Below are 12,203 nucleotides of genomic sequence, written 5' to 3'. Positions count from 1 at the left end.
CTCTCTCCACTGTGCCACATAGATACCTCTTAGCTAACAATCTTTTTAAATCAACCAGACCAGACCACATTAACCCCGAGTTAATGAGCATGCATACTTATGATTATTCTACTTTGTGGATTTTAGAGACCAGAGAACTAAACTTTGTCCCCTTGTTGGTCTTCAGAAGTCAATACCAAATGTTATCATATTTTGGTTATTTTCCAATCACCTAAAAAGGAAACCTTTCCACAGTTGATTAACATAGAAATGAACAAACAAATCAAACATAAAAACTCACCTCATTCTCTAGCCCACTGACCTTCTTTGTAATTATAAAAGCAAAATTTGATCTTGATACACAGATTCTAGCAAATATTAACTTTTCTAGGGAAGAGACAAAGGAAGTATAACATCTTATATATATTCTTGTTTGTCTTTAGTTTTCAACAAGTTTGGTGACACAGCAGTCAAGGTAAATCTTAATGCATCATCTCCTAATAAATTCATAGGACAATTTTGTGTTGCTAAACATGGAGACACTTGTACAATAAAAAGAACATTTGATAATCTTGTTACAGTATGAGATCTGTCACCCAGCTGCCTTATCAATGTCATGTAAATGTTGAAGTTGAAAATATTTTACAAATTACTCAAAAATGTCCTGCAATGGATGGTTAGCAGATGATGAATAACAAGATTATTCTTTTCTGGATTCTTTGACTATTAAGATCTTTAATTTGTATATAATAACCCTAGAAGTTTTCATTTTGATCATGCTTTCAGATAGTACAAATCTCATTTATATCTTTATTTTCCAAATCAGTTAGTTTTTGATAATAGATTTCATATTTTATTCTATTTTCTCATTTTTGACTATTTTTGTTGAATGACTTTTCTCATTGTTATTACATGAGGAAATTTTCTATTAATGCATTACTGATTTTTACATATAAAAGTTCTCTTTAAATAATTTATTTTCTTTTAATCTCCAATGATTTTCCTTAGAAGTTATTAGAGATAGATCACTGGTATAGTAGATAGAATAATAGACTTGGGCTGTGGAAGAATTGAGTTCAATTTGTCCTCAGACAGTTACTAACTCTGCAATCTTGAGTAAATCACTTAATCTTTGATCTACTTCACTTTTCTCATGTGTAAAATGGGTATAATAATGTTACCTGCTTTCTAGGATAATTTTGTGGCTAAAATATTGTTTCTAAAGCACTTTGCAAACTTTAAAGTATTATATAAATGCTAATCACTATCTACTACCAGTACTATTATCATTACTACTATTACTATTACTATTACTACTACTTTTACTACTACATTTGGGTTATCATTTAAGGCATATTTTTGAGAGTGTTGTGAAGATCAAATGAAAAGATATCTATAAAATTGTATCACATATCATTTGCATAGTTCTTAAATGATGTTGACCTAGTCCTTGATCAATTTTTCCATCAAGCCATTAGTATAGTTTTTCACAGAACATTCTGTAGCATCTGAGTCTAAAATTTTCCTTGCACAGCTTCGACATAACAATAATAAGGACTAGTTATCTATCTTTGATTTATCTAACAAATTCCAATAATTTCTAATGTTTCAATTCAGTTACCTCCATTAGCACATAACTGAAATTAATTCCACTAGGAATTGAAGATATGTGAAGATTGAAGAGTAACCCTGATACTTACATCCCTGATACTAAACAGAGAGAGCAAGGATTTTGATCTCCTTTCTTTTTCTTACTTACCTTTGCCAACATAGGTATATTATATGGAAGAGTTAGTGTGACATAGTACAAAGATGTTGTTTTTGGAATACAACAATATGTTTACAATATGTGTAACTATAGGCAACCCACTTATCCTTTCTGAACCTTTGTTTCATCATCTACATTTAAGGGCTAATATCAATAGAACCTATCTCACAGGGTCGCTGTAAAAATCTGAGATTTTACACACACATACACACACATACATGTAATTGTGTATATAGAGGTAAACATCTCTCTCTCTCTCATATGTGTGTGGATATATATATATATATATGTATATATATACATATATACATATATTTACATATACATGCTAAAATATAAAATAAATATCAAATATAATTTAAATATTTTTATTAATATATTTTACTTACCAGAAGTACATTTCCCTATCCTTTCTCCCTCTCTTAGATAGGGTCCACTTAAAACAAACAAAAAAAAATAATTAAAATTTAAAAATAATTAGCAAAAGTAAATAATATATTGAAAATTAAATGTCAAGGATTATAGTAATAATTCCCCTTCTTTATGGGTGAATATCTACTGTATTCCAAATGTCCTAGAATCTCTGTCAGAGAAGTAATTTGGCTGATACAACCTGAACTCACCTCAAGGTGCTTTTGTTGGGTTAGAAAATATTTCTCTTGGAATTGATCTGATCTCTTGCTAAATCCTGACCTAGCACTGCATTGTCTACCATCATTTCCCTTATTTTCACTCAACTTAAGCTACCATTCACAAGAGTCTATTTCAGGGATACTGAAATGGGATTTTTCCTGCAATGCCACATCCTTTTAAGGATTAGGGAGTTAAAATTAAGAAACAGTGGATATACTACAGGATAGTTGAATCATACAATTTTGGGGCATGTCTATGCCCTACTGGACATATAATTTCTCCAACTTGATTGTGTCATAGGTAGTCTTCCATTATGGATTCCTGGATGTATTTATAAATTAAAATAAGATCTGGAATCTCCAATAGAGAAACTAAATGTGCTCATTTTCCAAAAATGCTAGTGGTGATTTGAACTCCAGACATTTAATTGGAACTTTTCTCTGATTTTACTTATTAAAGATACTATTTTAACAGCCTCTTTTAACATAATTTGACACAAGTTGGTTTGGTGGAATGAATAAAATTGCTGAATTAGGAAGGAAGAATATATGAGATTAAGTTCTGCCACTAACACATTCTAGCAGTTTTACCCTGAACTAATTTACTTAACCTCTCAGTGGCCCCAGGCAGTTGCTCATCTGCTTTGGGAGAGAGATTCCTTAATAAAAGCAAGCAATTAAATGCTTACAATGTTTTCAAGCATTGTGTTAAGCATTTTTACAAATTGTGCCTATCATTTCCTTCTATCACAGGAAATAGGTACTATTATCCCCATTTTACAGATGAGGCTGAGGCAGGGAAAGCTCAAGCAATGTCCCAGCTAACAGCTGGAACAATACAGCTAACAAGTTCGAAGGTCCAACTCCACACAGTACCCTAAAAATCTTGATGGGTGAGACAGCAAGTATGATTCTGAGAGAGCAGAGTCAGCATATCCTTGACCTATATATGCTATATGTGGTAGAAAAAAAGGACTTTTCTCTAAAATATAATCGTTCTCTGGGAGCAGGTTTCTTGGGGAGCTTCTGGAGGTAGCCTTCATTTCAGTTCTGTGTAATAATCACCTCAAATGCAGCTAGGATTAAAGTCCAGTCCTTTATTGTCTCCTTCAAAATAGCCTGGTTAGTTTTCTTAGAGGCCTATCTCTCTCCTTGGTTCCAAGAGCTCCTGTTGCTAGTCCTTTTGTCTCTGCCAGCTTCAGCCTCCAGGTCTCTCTGAATCCTTCATTCTGCCCAACTGAATCCTGGCTTCTCAATCTCCCAAAAGTCTCTAGTTGGCTTGTGGAAGCTCCTTATATGATTTCTTAAAGGTGTGAACTCTAAGGTTGATTCCTCCTCCAAGAGTGGGCTTGTGGGTTAGTGGGCTTCTCCTTCCTGACCTGTGAATCTCCTGGACTTGTGAATCTCCTGGAGTGCCTATCAATTCCAGTGACTGAGCACCTCGTACGAATCATGACAATTGATTTCTTGCTTCATGGTACAATTCTGTATACTCTTAGAAAATTTCTACCTAATAAGGACCAATTAGAACTGAGCTCATAATTAAGGATTGTTGGTTTTAAGAAATTTAACTTCTTTCCTTAGTAGTATTTAGTACAAGAAGGTATAAATTTTCCAAACAACCAGTGGTTTAATTATATGTTATCCTGCTAATCACCTTTTTTGAGTTCAGAATGTCTCTTTGCCCTATCCCCCCAAAATGTCTTAGATTAACTTCCAGATCAGGTTACCAAATGTTACTTAACCAGTGATTCATTAATATACCATACAACTGCAATGAAAAACTGTTGAAAAAAGTACTACTGTGTTAACTATGTTAACTTAAGATTTTACAGGGGTGAAAGTTGCATGTATTTTAAAAAATAAAACGTTATTATTATTTTTTTAAAGATGCCACAATAAGCTAAAAAAATAACAAAAATACTACCATGTTGTTGACAACTAAAAAAAAACCAAACCTTTTTTTTTTCAAAAATAAACACTGAAAGATAATTTGATTTTTATCTTGTTTTAAGCTTATAAATAGAAAACAGATTTAAAGAAGGAAGGACAATAGAAAGTTTTTTTTTTTTTCTGGAAATTCTGAAAGGGAATTTTAAATTCTTTGAACACTTTTGGTGATTTAGTACCAAAAGTTTAGTTATTCATTATGATGTAAAATATTCATTACCAGAGCTAGTTTCCACTGAAAGGAAATGTGGGAGAAAAGGTCTACAGTCACTATGCTGACTTCATTGTTTTATATCTGTGAAACCTGGACAATCTATCAGCACCCTGCCACAAAATTGAAACATTTCCATTTGAATTATCATAGAGAGATTTGGAAAATCAGGAAAAGATAGGTATCAGACTCTAAGGTCTTCCCTCGGACTGAACTAAAGAGCATTAAAACTCTAATGCAGAGAGTACAACTCCAGTGAATCTAGGATGCCAAACACATGTTTACCTAAAAGACTACTTTATAGAGAACGCACACAAGGTAAGTGCTCATACAGAATGTAATGGAAGTTGTATAAGGACAATCTCAAAATCTCTGACAAAATTATAGTATCAGTTGTGATACATAGGATGCCAGCACAGAACTGTCCAACATGGCAGCCCTCATCAAAGAAGGTACTGTGCTCTGTGAGTGAAGCAGAATTAAAGTAGTACAAAGGAAATTACATGTGTGCAAATCCAGAGACATTTCCATCCCAAATGTTCAAATGGAATATTTGTTCTCCACCTGTGATAGTACTTTGCCCCCAACATTGTGATGTCATTGGTCCTCTCTTAAGCATGAAGAATCAAGGACAAACAACAACAAGTTTATGCCCAATTTCTTATTCAGAAGTAAGCATTATTGCTTGATTTGATCCACAAGAGAAAAAAGTGAAAATATTACATCTCTTTAAAGCTCTCGCAGTTAATCTATCCATTAAGCAAGATCTATTTTCTTCATCACTTAGGAGAGTGTCATGCAAAATTATGTATGGTTCAATAGCATCCTGTGATTACACTTTTATTAATTATATGTGTACCACACATGATAGAAGTTGCAGCTTAGTAAACTACAAGGAATTTAGACTTAGGTTTATTAGTACTGGGATTGAAAATCTGCTCCACTACATACTAGAACACCTTGTGACCTTGAACAACTCTGGACTCATCTTCAAAATAAGAAGATAGATTTTTTTTTCCTTAAAGTTCTTAGCTGTTTAAATTTTAATGTTGAAAGCAATTTTTTTTGTTATTGTTTTGTTTGTTTTTACTATTGCTACTTATTTCTGATAAAGATTGGAGCACATTATTAAATGGATGTTTTGAGAACATATAGAAAGGGAAACAATGATTTAATCTCAGGATGTTATTTTTTAATCAAGAATAGATTAAATTCATTTTCCTTTGATAGTAAAACTAGATTAAATCATGCTTTATTTGAAGGGGGAAAAAAAAGGAATAACAATACTGATCCCATACAAAACAAATGCAAAAACAGATCAAGTGAAAAGAAAGAAGGAAGCTACATCTTGTTAAAAGATATAATAACAATATGACATATATGCACCACGTAGTATAGCATCCAAATTATTGAAGAACTGTACCATGGGGGATTTCAACCTTTCCCTCTCTCTCAAAATTAGATAAATTTAACCAAAAATAAACAAGAAGTTTGTTTTTTCTGGAGGTCTTGGAGCAGACTTCTTTTCAATAGAGCAATCATCACAAAAATAGCCAGTAGTAAAGTCCAAAGTCTTTATTTTCTCCTTCACAATCTAGTTTCCTTGCCTGGCTAGCTTTCTTAGCAGCCTTCCAGAGTCTAAATTTCAGTGGAGAAGCTAAATAGGACAGGCTAGACACGATGATGGTATGAGATGGGATGAATCTCTCTCCTTGGCTCCCAGAGCTTGAGCTCCTACCTCCAGTCCTTTGTCTTCTCTGGCTCAGACTCTGGCTCTCTTGTAATTACATTATCATAAGTGTGAATGTTGTAGGATATTAAGTACTAAGTATATGTACTGAACTAGAGAACTATTAAGCACCATGCTAAACTAGATAACCAATGTCTTTATCAATTCCACTTACTTAACACCTTGTAAGAATCCTTGTTTCAGCATTTGGGCCCATAACAGAAGTGAAGGTAATTTTAGAATATTACAAAAAAAAAATGAATGGGGATAGGAAGGAATCTATCTTTTTCTCAATAGTATGCCATCTGCACAAAAAGTGATGATATACTAGGCCATAAAACCTCTCAATCCAATGCAGAAAGGCAAAAATTTTAAATGCATTCTTTTCAAAACAATGCAATAAAAAGTGATTGCAATAAAGAACCTTGGAAAAATAGACTAAAGCTAATTGGAAATTAAATAATTCAATCTTAAAAAAAATTATTGTGTCAAATGGCAAATAATAGAACACGAATTTCATCACAGAGAATAATAATGATGAGGCAATATATCTAAACTTGTGGGATGCAACCAGAATAGTTCTTTGGGGCATTTTTATATCTCTAGATGCTTTCATGAAAAACATGAAGAAAGAAGATCAAATAATTGGATATGCAACTGAAAAAGCTAGGAAAAGAACAAATTAAGAACTCCCAATTAAAATACCAAATTAGAGAATTTTAAAATTTGAAAAAGCTAGGAAAAGAACAAATTAAGAACTCCCAATTAAAATTCCAAATTAGAGAATTTTAAAGTTAAAAGAGATCAATAAAATTAAAATTAAGAAAACTTTTGAACTAATAAACAAAACTAAGAGTTTTTCTACAGATAAAATAATCATAATTAATTTGAGTTTAAAAAGAGAAGAAAATTAAATTACCAGTATTGATAATGAAAGGAGTGAATTCACCACTAAAGAAAAGGAAATTAAAGCAATAGTTAGGAACTATTTTGCCCAAATGCATTTCAATAAGTCTGACAATTTAATTGAAATGGATAAGTATTTAGCAAAAAAGATATAAACTGCCCATGTAAACAGAAGAGAGAATATAATACTTCAGTATCTCCATTTTTGAAAAAAAGAAATTGAACAAGCCATCAATGAACCATGTAAGAAAAGTCTCCAGGCAAGATGGGTTTACAAATTCATTGTAGCACATATTTAAAGACCAACTAATTCTTTTCCCCCCAAACATTTTGACTCAATAATATTTTTTTTCCAATTACCTTAAAAGATAGTTTTCAAAATTCATTTTTGTAAGATTTTGAGATTCATTTTTCTTTTTCCTTCTATTCAACCCCTCCTTTCTAAGACAAGAAGTTATACATGTACAATTATTTTATATGCATTTCCACTTTAACTATATTATGGGGAAAAAAATCCAAATCTACATTCAGTTTCCATAATTCTGTCTCTGAACATGGATGGCATTTTCTATTGGACTTTCTATCTTCTATTCTGTTGAAATTGCCTTGGATTACTGTATTTTTGTGAAAAGCTAAGTCAAACATCAAAAGTCAATGTTGCTCTTACTATTTACAGTTTTCCTGGTTCTGCTCACTTCATTCAGCAGCAGTTGAAGTAAGTCTTCCCTATTTTTTTTTTTTTTGAAATCAAGTTGATCATCATTTCTTATAGACCAATATCATTCCATTACATTCATATAGCACAACTATTGCATTGTTAGTGGAGTTATGAACTGATACAATTATTGTGAAGAAAAAAACAATTAAAACTATATTCAAAGGGTTATAAAAATCTGTGCATATCCTTTGATTCAGCTATACCAATATTATGTCTGTTTCATAAAGAGATCATAAAAAATGAAAAAAAAAAGACCCACATGTTCAAAATTGTTTATAATAACTTTATAGTGCTAAAAAATTGCAAAACAAGGGGATGCTCATCAATTTGGAAATAGCTGCACAAATTATATTATATGTTATATAATGAAATATTGGTCTGTGATAAATGATAAACAGAAGATCTGGAGCAGAGTGTGGGAGACAGTAACAGCAACACTATAGAATGATTAGCTTTGATAGACTTTGTTCTTCTCAGACATACAATAATCAAAGGAAATTCCAAAAGACTCATGATGGAAAAAAGCTACCCACAACCAGAGAAAGAACTATGGAATCTGAATGCAGATGGAAACACATTATTTTCATTTTTCTTTGTTTTTTTTTTTTTCTTAATTAAAAAAAAATCTTCTGGTCTTTCTTGTTCAACATGAGTAATGTAGAAGTATATTAAAAATAAAAACAAAGTGGTTAGTGTGTACCTCTATCCACACAGTACCCTGTTATATGTCTTATGATGACCACATATGTGAGTGGGATCTCTTACTGTTTTACAATACAGTTTCTCTATGAGTGTTGGAATATTCTTCAATAAAAGGATTTCTGATCACATATCTCTCAATTTGCCTCTTCATGGCAAACTGGGTTGAACAAAAACCTCATTTGAGGAGCTCAGTACACTGATGCCTATCACTCAGCTCTCTTTAATCTACATCGGCCATATATGCTTGTGAAGATTTTTTTTGGGGGGGGATCTTTCTTTATTTTAACTCATCTTTACAATGGGGATAATGTAACTTAATTATCTTATAGACTTGCTGTTGAAAGTCACTTTGCAAATCTGATAGTTCATCAAAAAAAAAAAAGAGCTATTATGATGTTAATTAAGATGAAGAAGCCATATACTATGACTGCTGTCTAAGCCCCACTCCATCCCTAACCTATTCCATTCATATACATGAGATGAATGAAATATTCAATAGACATGATTACTGGACAATTAATAATCATTTTTAAGTAGTCTATCAAATAATAAATTGTAGTGAGCATTCTTATGACCAAAAAAGTCACATGGGGCCTGTAGTTAATTATTAAGATATAATGTTTAAAAATCAGCATGGTGGCAATGATTTGTCATTATTGTTATTGGAAGGCTGACACTGGGAGTTTTGGATTGTAATTAGACTGAAGTCTTCTTTTTTTCCCCTCAAGGATAATTACAGGCAATGCATATGAACTTTTATTCTCTCTCTTTTTACTTTCTCTTCCTGCTCCTCCTCATTTTCCTCTTCCTCTTTCTCTTCATCCTACTCCTCTTCTGTCTCTCCTCCTCCCTGTCTACATTGTCTTCCTTTTCCTATTCCTCCTAATTATAAGCAATATGGATTTTGTATTTATTTTTGTCTTCTATAAAGTTTTGTTTATTTTTTGAAGGTTCTGCATTAAGGTTGACAGATACAAAAAAAGACAGAAAGAAAAAGAGACAAGGAAATTAAGGGGAAGAAAGGAAAGTTTCTTCCTTCCTCCTTCCCTCCTTCCCTCCCTCCCTTTTTTCCTTTCTCTCATGCTTTCCTTACTTCCTCCCTTTCTTTCTTGCTCCCTCCCTTCCTTCCTACCTTCCTTCCTTCCTCTCTTCTTTTTTCTTCCTTCCCTTTTTTCCTTTCTCTCATCCTTTCTTCCTTCCTCCTTCCCTCCTTCTTCTTACTTTTTTCCTTCCTCCCTCCTTCCCTCCTTCCCTCCTTCCTCTCTTCCTTCCTTCCTTCCTCCCTCCTTCCCTCCTTCCTCTCTTCCTTCCTTCCTCCCTCCTTCCCTCCTTCTTCTTACTTTTTTCCTTCCTCCCCCCTCCCTCCTTCCTCTCTTCCTACCTTCCTTCCTTCCTCCCTCCCTCCCTCTCTTCCTTCCTTCCTCTCTTCTTTTTTCTTCCTTCCTCCTTCCCTCCTTTCTTTCTGCCTTCCTCCTTTCCTTCTTTCCTTCTTTTCTTCCATCCTTCCTTTTCCCTTCCTTCTCCCTCCCCTCCTTTTTTCCTTTCTCTCATCCTTCCTTCCTTCCTTCCTCCCTTTCTTCTTTGCTCCCTCTCTTCCTACCTTCCTTCCTTCCCTCTTTGCTTCCCTCCCCTCCTTCCTTCTCCTCTCTCTCTTTCCTTCCTCCCTCCTTCCCTCCTTCTTCTTACTTTTTTCCTTCCTCCCCCCTCCCTCCTTCCTCTCTTCCTTCCTTCCTTCCTCTCTCCCTTCCCTTCTTCCTTCCCTCCTTTCTTTCTGCCTTCCTCCTTTCCTTCTTTCCTTTCTTCTTTTTTCTTTCCTTCTTTTCTTCCATCCTTCCTTTTCCCTTCCTTCTCCCTCCCTCCTTTTTTCCTTCCTTCTTTTCTTCCTTTTTTCCTTTGTTCCTTCCTTCCTTCCTTCCTCCCTCCCTCCCTCCCTCTCTTCCTTGTCTCCTTAACTTCCTTGTCTCCATAAATCAATGTTTGTGGTGTTAACTTCAAATAGAAATGGTGATCAACAAAACATACATAATGATCTCTGAGGCTACAAACTGACTTAGAGAAATACATATTTTCAGTGTTATATAATTATTTTTAAATGTTAAATTCATCTCATATTAGGAATGGGATATTGAAATTATATCACTATCTTGGTTTATTTATAATTTGCTTCATTATTTTTTCAATGTGAATTTAGATGCATAGAACTGTTTAATATTGATATTGATTTTTTCCCCCTATGGTTCTTTTCAGAATAGTTTTTTGTTTATCAATTAATATGTTTATCTTTTTTATATTTTGTTTTGCTTAATTTGGTTGATAGTATGATTAAAATGATTTTCTTTTTGATTCATGTATTTTATAGTAAGTTTTTTTTCCCTCCATTCATTTTTATTCTTGATGTGTCTTGGTTTTATTGGTGTATTTTTATAAACAACTGATTGTGAAGGTTACATTTTTATCTGATCTGTCACTTTTTTATTGGGTAGTTTAATTCATTCCTCCTGAGAGATGACAGGAATTAATTTTTCTCCATGCATTGTTAATCTTGACTTGATTAGAATGAAGCACATATTTCACTCTATCTTCTTCATCCCCTCCAACTCCTTTTAGTTATCCTCTTTTGTAGGTAATATAGAATCCTATATTAAATTTCTGCTGCAGTTTCTAGTGGGTGGGTCTTATTTAAATTTATTTTTGCATATATAAAGTCTTTTCTCCTTGTTAGTTATAGAATTCTTGTTTGTCAATGGAATTGTTCAATTTAAGCATGTTATGTCCTCAAGTTTACAGAATAATGTGTCCATTCTTAATCCCAAACCTCAGGTTGCAGGGATTTGGTAAATTTTTATTTGACACTTTGTTTTCTGTGTTCAGAAGTTCTTGGATATTTTCTTTTCCCCCCTTTTAAGAAAATATTAAAGTTTTTTTTTTTTTACTTTATAAAGCATATGCATAGTTAATTTTTCCACTACTGACTCTTGCATAACCTTTTGTTCCAAATTTTCTCTTCCTTTTCTCCATTCCCTCCCCTACCTAGCTGACAGGCAGTCCAGTATATGTTAAATATGTTGAAATGCATTTTGATCCAATATATGTATACATACTTTCCAGTTATCTTGTTGCACTAGAAAAATCAGATCAAGAAGGAAGAAAAAAAAACTGAGAAAGAAAACAAAATGCAAGCAAATAACAACAGAGAGTGAGAATGCTGTGTTGTGTTCCACACTCTATTTTCTGGCTCTCTCTCTGGATGTAGATGGCTCTCTTCATCACTGCACAAGTGGAACTAGTTTGAATCATCTCAATGTTGAAGACAGCCACGTCCATCAGAATTGATTATCTCATAGTCTTATTATTGCCGTGTATAATGATCTCCTGGTTCTGCTCATTTCACTTAGCATCAGCTCACGTAGGTCTCTTCTTGGACATTTTCTTATGTTAATTCATGCAGTATTATATTCAATTTTGGGGACTTGCTATATTCTTCTAGAAGATCTATTTTCCTTAAGTTCTTTCTATATAAAATGTTTTAGAAATTGATTTCTTATTATAAATAATATTTTATGTCATTATTTTTCTTCTTCTTCTTCCATATTATCCATGCATCTGTC

This window comes from Antechinus flavipes, chromosome 6 (assembly GCF_016432865.1).
Source record: "Antechinus flavipes isolate AdamAnt ecotype Samford, QLD, Australia chromosome 6, AdamAnt_v2, whole genome shotgun sequence".
NCBI lineage: Eukaryota > Metazoa > Chordata > Mammalia > Dasyuromorphia > Dasyuridae > Antechinus > Antechinus flavipes.
The sequence above is the reverse complement of the archived record's forward strand: the minus strand, read 5'-3'. Positions refer to the sequence as shown.